We start from the raw sequence: 8477 nt of genomic DNA on the forward strand, positions 1-8477 counted from the left end.
GCTGAGTGTTGGGACATTCAGGACTGGCAAAGGAAAGTATCACTTCACACAGCATGTAGTTAAACTGTGGAATTCTCTCTCACAAGAGGCAATGATGGCTTCCAATTTGGATGGCTTTTAAAAGTGGATTTGACGAATTTATGGAAGTTGAGGCTACAAGCCACTATGTCTACGTTCCACCTCCACCGACAGACTCAGCCATGCCTCTGAATAACAGTTTTTAGGAATCGCATGGAGGACCGAGGGCAGGCTTCCCACAGGCGTTTGGTTAGCCGCTGTGGAATCAGGACCAGATGGACCACTGGCATGATCAAGCAGATACCTTCTTATTTTCTTATGTGTAGATTCTCCAAGCAATGATATATATATATCCGTGTATTCCTTTTAGAATTGATGCATTTTAAATTATGGGTGCATGAATTATTAATTGCCAATTAATTCCTATTTAAATTGTGAGCTTTCAAGAGTTTTCCAAAATGCCACGGAATTAATTCAAGCAGATTTAGCCTGTCATCTCTCTCCCCCCCCACACCCCGTTCATCTTTCACGATAATCTTTGTACTGTGCTTTATGATCTCTTTTATTTTATTTATTTATATGGATTCCTTTTGTCCTTTGTACCCTGTTTGGAAACTTCGTTAAGGAAAAAAAGTGTGAAGATTAGTAAAAGAAATAAGGCTCAATAATTCTTCAGTGGACAACCATGTTCAGATCTTCTTCTGAAGCTGCTTCTTAGCTGTCAAAAAAAAGCCGTGACTTCATCTTCTGCCAATTATACAGGATGGGTGAGTTTTACACCTCATGACACAGACCCATCAGGATAATTGGACTTAATATTCCATCTTCTCCCCCTCTTTCTTTAGAGAAAGAAAAAGCACTTTGTCACCAGTAAAATACAAGAATAACTTGATTCCTCGTACACTCGATTAAACTGTTCGTTCTCATCCCTGCCTGTTTCCAGACCATCCTCTGGCTAAACCCTCTTTGACAAGGGTTCATTTTTTAGATCAGTGCTTGCTATTAGCTTGTGTGGTTCATTTCTCTCCCTCCACCCTTCCTTAGTCCCCCCTCCCCAATTCAGGAGGGATGTCTGATCTCCCCTGACAGCTTTATCTATATATTTTTAAAGTGGCTATTGGCAGATACACCGATACAGGTTGTGTCTCATTTCATCTAGCCCATCAGCCTGTGGAAGGCTGATGGACAAAGCTCTACAAATGGTCTTGGGGGGCAGAAAAATTGCAGGCTCACAATGCAGCCCCACTGTATTGGCAGGAATGTGAGCTATCTGGGGTGCTGTGTTGCTTTGATGCACCTCATCCCTCTATGTCCAGAATGATTTAAAGCTGCTGTTCCTCCATGGCAACAAATCCACTTTGGAAAAGGATCGAGAATTTTTGCCATTTTGGAATGTGACCCAGAAATGCATTGAAAGGTGGAGGGTGAATGGGTGGCTATTGGGAAGACGTGTAAACCAGGGGTCAGCAAACTTTTGCAGCTGGGGGCCGGTCCACTGTCCTTCAGACCTTGTGGGGGGCCAGACTATACTTTGAAATAAAAGAAAAGAATGGATTCCTATGCCCCACAAATAACCCAGGGATGCATTTTAAATAAAAGGACACATTCTACTCATGTAAAAACACGCTGATTCCTGGACTGTCCATGTGCCGGATTTAGAAGGCAATTGGGCCGGATCTTAGTTTGCCTAACCATGGTGTAAACAAATCGGGATGGTTGCTCATTGCCATATATTGTATCTGCCCTGCAACCAAATCAGAATGGATGAGCTTGCATAAATGGATAGCAACACAGCAAAGGTGCCCCCCCCGCTCCTCCCTCCTGCCATACACAATACACACAAACTATCCGCCTGTTGTGAATGTGGAGCTTTCATTTTCAAGCATCTTCTCCCTCTCGTGTGTTCCCTAAGGTGGTGCTATGATTGGCAGGTGCACTGATTAAATGTTACAGGAACTGCGGTGGAGACTGGCACAGTGGTGAAGTCTATAGTGTGCATCTATAGGGCCACTTGACTGCCCATCAGTTCAGATGCCCTAAAGCATTACATGGATTCCATTGATGATAATTAGGTGAGAGCTTCAATGACTCCTGCCAGATGTATCATTTTGAATGCGTAATAAAATTGCATGTTAACTAGTTCTCTCTCCTTGATAGGCATATTAGGCGGTGTACACAATATATTTAAGCACATCCCCTCCCAAAACTGAAACAAAGGCATCCTTTGAATTTTTCAATACAGTTCTCCAGCCCATGTGGACAAAAACGTACATACACTAGGGCATTGGTGGCCTAACTTGGCCCTCCAGCTGTTTTTGGACTACAACTCCCATCATCCCTAGCTAACAAGACCAGTGGTCAAGGATGATGGGAATTGTAGTCCCCAAACAGCTGGAGGGCCAAGTTTGGCCACCACTGCACTGGTGTTAAGTCTGCGTAAAAATGCATGCATTTGTGGGGAAAGCATGGAGAATTGCATTACATTGGGGAAATTGCTTGGCAAAAATGGATATGTTAGGCAAAAATGCAAAGAAGGAATGTGTTTATTAGGATAATTTTTCATTAAAATTTGTTATGACTTTATTTATATGATTTTATATAACAAAACCAGAATATCCCAACAGGGTACCAGTGTAGTGTGCATTTAAATGACACCTGGAAGTCAGTTGCTTCTTCACGTCAAAGTCCAGATTGAGTTGATGGACAAAATGAATCATGATTTATAAGACATTTTTGTGAAGCAAAAAAAACAGGTTACAATGATGTTAGAATAATAATTCTATATTTTATTTTTATTATATTAATAGTCTTCAGCATTAATGTATGCATTTGGAAAAGAGGTCCTGGAAAAATTCTCTTCTAGTCCTCCTATTTATTTATTTACTTTTCATTTTCATTTTTATTGAACAAAATACAGCACACATATTTTGTTTTATGCAATAAATAAAAAAATGAAAATAAAAAGTCAAAATCCTCTAAATTTTCAGATATGGACCATAATACCGTCTTTGTCAGCTTGCTGCTCCTAAGGTTCGCTAGGATTTGTTGAAGGCACAAATTTACATCAGCTGTTGCAGTTCATTGACTCCGTCTTCTCCTTAAAAGTCTCGAGCGAATGTCAACAGAGAGCATTACTATGCAGTGCCATCTGCTGAGAGTTTAAGGGGACTTGTGTTAACTCTTGCTGCCTTCCGAAAATTGAGAGGGAAAACCCTGCCCTCCTCTCCTCCAACCTCCAGTGAATGAGGGTTCCAACAGCTTTTACAAAAGCTTTGTCATTGTTTTTGCTCACTTTAGACCCTGGAAAGTTATTTCCACATTCCAGTGTCAAAACATAATCAGATCCATTGCAAAATAAGGGTCATGCAGCCAGGCCAATGTCCAGGGGCTAGAATCCCAAACACTCAAGGTGACAATAGGTTGGGGATGGGTGATCAAGGTGCAGAATAGCAACCTTTCCTCAGCTCTTGGACATGATTTCTCCATCAAGACCAAAGAGAAAAGCAGAGATGCTGGCAACCTTATAAAGTGGCCATAAATTAGGTGGGTACCACAGGTGGTGTAGTTCGGTAATTTTATACTCTGGACTTAATCATACACAACTCCTCTTCAGATGGTAATGTAGGTTACTTCACTAACTTCAAAATGTGATGGGTGCACAGAATGGCTCCCACTGTAAGCACAGACCAATGAATGAGGAGCAAAGGACAGAAGGTGATAAACCCAATGGGTTATCCAATACTTGTCTTACTCAGAGTAAGACTGAACTTCATGGACCTAATTAATATAGACCCATTAATTTCAATGGGTTTACTCTGAGTAGGACTTGGTTGGCTAACATCCAAAGAACTTTGGGAGAAATTTGGGTCTGGCAATAGTTCTCTCAGGCAAAGAAGACACTGGCATACTGAACCAACACTGAATATTGGTAAGGCACCCAAAATTAGGGGGGAAACCAGATACACATTACACATACTAAAGCTATTTTTGGTCATCTGCATGCTATCCTTCGCTTTTTCTTGTAGGACTAATTGCAGTCATTAACAGTTGTCAACAGGTTTACCATACCCATTGAGTCAATCACCCATCTCTTACCACCCTCCTGAGAAAAACCCCACCCCACCCTCCCACTATATATAAGGGCCTGGTGACTTCTGTTTCAGTGTATCTGAAGAAGTGTGCATGCACACAAAAGCTTATACCCAGAACAAACTTTGTTGGTCTCTAAGGTGCTATTGGAATTTTTTAAAAAAATATTATTTATTCTGATAGCACAGAGAGCCAAAATTTCCTCCTTCATACACCCTACAACCTGAAGCAGGGCTTTTTAGCTACTCAGCTCTGATTGCTACAGCCTCCTCCAAAGAACATCATTATCTCATGCAGGAGTCAACATTTGAAAGAAATCTTTTGGTTATTTTTTTTAAGAAGAAGCAGGAGCCTCTAGAAAAGGGCAAAAGTATCCCATTATATAAAAAGCTAAATTCACCTGAGAGTCCCAGCGAGGTCAAAATCAAGCAAGTCTGATTTGTCCTGAAGATCAGAGAACCAAGACTTTGCTCATCAGCAGGCAAACTTCTGTCAGCTTTTTACTGTGCTCTCTCTTGTCAACAGTTACTGCAGGTTCAACTCTGCTCACTCAGCCCCATGAAAAGTTGACATACCAGGCAAATTATTGTACCCAGCTAAAGCTAGATAGAAGCTTAGCTACCAAAAATGTAACAGAAACAAGATTTTTTTATGCTGGGGAGGGGAGAGTGGCAACACAAGCCTATGTAAGTCTTTGCGGAAATAAGCACCATGGAGTCCAATGGCACCTACTCAGAAGTAGGGGAGGCAGAGGGTCGGTTGCCCAGGGTGCAAAATTATTAGGGGTCCAACATTTCAACACCCAGTGCTGCCTCAATATAGCTGTGTGCTTGCTGGGCTCTGTTGAAAATGGCTTATTCATGCAAACCCGGAAGCGACCTTTCCAGACAATGGAATAACTCTTCTTTTCTTACCTCTGTGATTTCCTGGGTGACGTGGACACTGTTAGGCATTTGAATGTGCATGCATACTCTGGCCATTTCCTGCCCTCCCACAACTCCCTCCACGTGGCCCTGGGCACTGGCAACCCATGCTATGCCACTGGGGATGGGGGAGAAAATTGATTCAGTTTATATTTAAAGGCAGAGTCGGCTCACTCATGAGGCTTCAGGAGAAGCCAATGCAAAGGTAGGGAGGTATCCAGAAAGTATCTTACCTCTCCCATCACGGGGATTGCAGTGGGGCATTTTGCCTCAGGTGCCGAAACACCACAGGCTGCCCCTGTTTAAAGGTGAAATCCCCAGTCTTGCACATTCCCAAACAATGCATGGACTGAAACAGACATTGTTCGGAATTCAGACTTCTCTGAATTTTACAATGCAGTTTTCCAGCCAAGTACCATTTACAAAAAGGCGTATATTCATGAAAAAAATGATGCATTTTATTAAGGAAAAGTGTTTTGCTGAAACACGTACTGTATATAGCAAAATTGCATTCACAACATGCCTACAGTGGTACCTCGGGTTAAGTACTTAATTTGTTCCGGAGATCTGTTCTTACCTGAAGCACCACTTTAGCTAATGGGGCCTCCTGCTGCCACCGCGCCGCTGAAGCACGATTTCTGTTCTCATCCTGAAGCAAAGTTCTTAACCCGAGGTACTATTTCTGGGTGAGCGGAGTCTGTAACCTGAAGCGTATGTAACCTGAAGCATCTGTAACCCAAGGTACCACTGTATTAGGAGAAATTCACATTAACATGCTGATGTGGAAATGTGAAACACTGAACTAGATACTGGAAAAGTGAGAAACTGAAATTCACACATTCACCCACCACTGCTCAGAGGCAAGCATGTAGAACAAGGGTCAACAGAAGTCCCATCTCCACCGTATACGTAAAGTAATAATAAACTATTTTAAACAGCCATGGCTTCCCTAAGAGAATCTTAGGAACTGTGAAGGGCACACAGAGTTGTTAGGAGACCCCTGTCCCCCCACAGAGCTATAATCCCCAGAGCTCCCTGGGAAGAAAAATTGATTGTCAAACCACTCGAACATCAAAGGCCCTCCAAAATCTGTAGACAGCCCTGCTTGGACATCCCTGCTCCAAAGCAAATCCTGCAAGTCTCTTGAGTTTTGCTTAAACTTGATGCTTCACATTATCCCACCCAGTACAGCAGAGCTCATAGGATTAGGCAGCTTGACGAGTTTTGGTCTATATGCTGTGCAAAGCTGCTTAAATTATGCATGCATTCCTCCTTTGGAGAAGATTTTCTAGAGTATTGAATCTTCCTAAACATCACTTTACATCACATTTATCCAGCACACATTAGCTGTCAACTTGTCTCCCCATCCCTTCTTTTTAATATCAAGCTATCTTGTTTGTACCAACATTTATGCAGTCTTTTTTTAAAAAAAAAGAAGAAGAAGAAGCACCAGATCAGCAAACCAGGAAGCTCTGAAAGCTCTCAGAAAGATGAAGACGCCACCGTAAATATGGATATAAATGAATGGGTTCAGTTGTTTGTTACACACACACACACACACACACACACACACACACACACACACCACTCCAGGCTCTGGGAGAAAATGGAGACTGGTATTGCAGCTACATCGATGCATACCTAAATGTTCGATAGAAATATTTCTAGAGATGGGTGAGCTTCCCAGAGCCAATATCCCATCTTGGACGAAGTGCTAGAGTAGGCAAAAAAGAAGACAAATTAAAACAAAAGAAAACTCTAGGCTCCTACCTATACTGACACCTATAGGATGGGAAGATGGCTCCTACAATGCTGAGGCCAAAAGGAGTGTGCTGGATAGTATTATTCCCAGTCATAAACGCAGGAGGTTCTTGGGTCCACTCCAATGAAAGAGGAATCCTCACTTCACTTCTTCCCAAGAGGAAGGAGTAAGGGCTCCATTCACATGGCCAAGATGAGCTTATAGACTAGGAGCAGCAAGCTGCCTAAAAAATGTGGTCCCTCCTCTGAGCAATTCCTTCTCCATCATTCAGCATCCCATCCATGCACCCTTGTAGCAGCATCAGCTTTGCCAGTCACCATTTGGGTTTAAGTGGGAATTTTGTGGGTGCATTCATAGGCCTGGGGTGTACCCTTTTCACTTTCTCAACAGCAGCAGCAGCAGCAGCAGCAACTTTATTATTTGTACCCCACCCATCTGACTGGACTGACCCAGATACTCTGGGCGGCTTCCAACAGAATACAGAAAAATAATAAAACATTAAACATTAAAAACCTCTTGATACAGATGTCTTCTAAAAGTTTTTCAGGTTTTCTTTTATCTCATTGACATCTAATGGGAGGACGTTCCACAAGGAGGGCACTACAGCCAAGAAGGCCCTCTGCCTGGTTCCCTGTAACTTCACTTCTCACAGTGAGGGAACCGCCAGAAGACCCTCAAAGGTGGACCTCAGTTTTGGGCTGGATGATGGGGGTGGAGATGCTCCTTCAGGTTTACTGGGCCGAGGCTGTTTAGAGCTTTAGAGGTCAGCACCAACACTTTGAATTGTGCTCGGAAACATACTGGGAACAAGTGAAGATTCTTTAGGACCAGTGTTATATGGTCCTGGCAGCCACTCCAAGTCACCAGTCTAGCCACTGCATTCTGGATTAGTTGTAGTTTCCAAGTCCCCTTCAAAGGTAGACCCACATACCGCATTGCGGTAGTCCAAGCGGGACATAACCAGAACATGTACCACTCTGGTTAGACAGTCTGCGGGCAGGTAGGGTCTCACCCGGTGTACCAGATGGAGCTGGTAAACAGCTGCCCTGGACACAGAATTGACCTGCACCTTCATGGACAGCTGTGAGTCCAAAATGACTCCCAGGCTGCGCACCTGCTCCTTCAGGGCCATAGTTACCCCATTCTATACTGCTCTTAATTCACTTGGCTTTTGATTTGGCTCTTTATCATTGGCATTTAATGCAGGTGCGTTAGTGGTTTAGAATATAGCCAGCACCCTGAGGGCAATCCGCTATTGCCAACCCGCTTGTGAGGTTCTCAGGGCCTGACATGTGCCACATGCTGAATTCTGAATGGGAGAGAGGAGGTCTTCTATCAGTCAGGTCACACACAAACACACACAACTTCCCTTTATGGGTAGAAGGAAAAGTTTCCCAGCACACCAGCTTGGTTGATGGATTTTATATTGGGGTGGTCCTCACCTTACCATTACACTCACCAGTGGGTGGCAAGTTAAGGTCAGAAGCACAGAGTATCAGCCTAAGTCCCATACTTGATCCTCAGGCAAAACAAGGAAACAATCCAATGACAATATCACAGGCAGTTCTGGCAAAGTTTAATGCAGCAAGGAAGCATCCTAGAATCAGGAACCAGAGTCCTGTGTTGTTTCTAGCAACAGAAAAGCTTAAGATGGAGACCACATCTACTTTGCCCTCCTAGACTAC

This window comes from Podarcis filfolensis (genome assembly GCF_964270895.1).
Source record: "Podarcis filfolensis genome assembly, chromosome: 15".
NCBI classification, from domain to species: Eukaryota; Metazoa; Chordata; class Lepidosauria; order Squamata; family Lacertidae; genus Podarcis; species Podarcis filfolensis.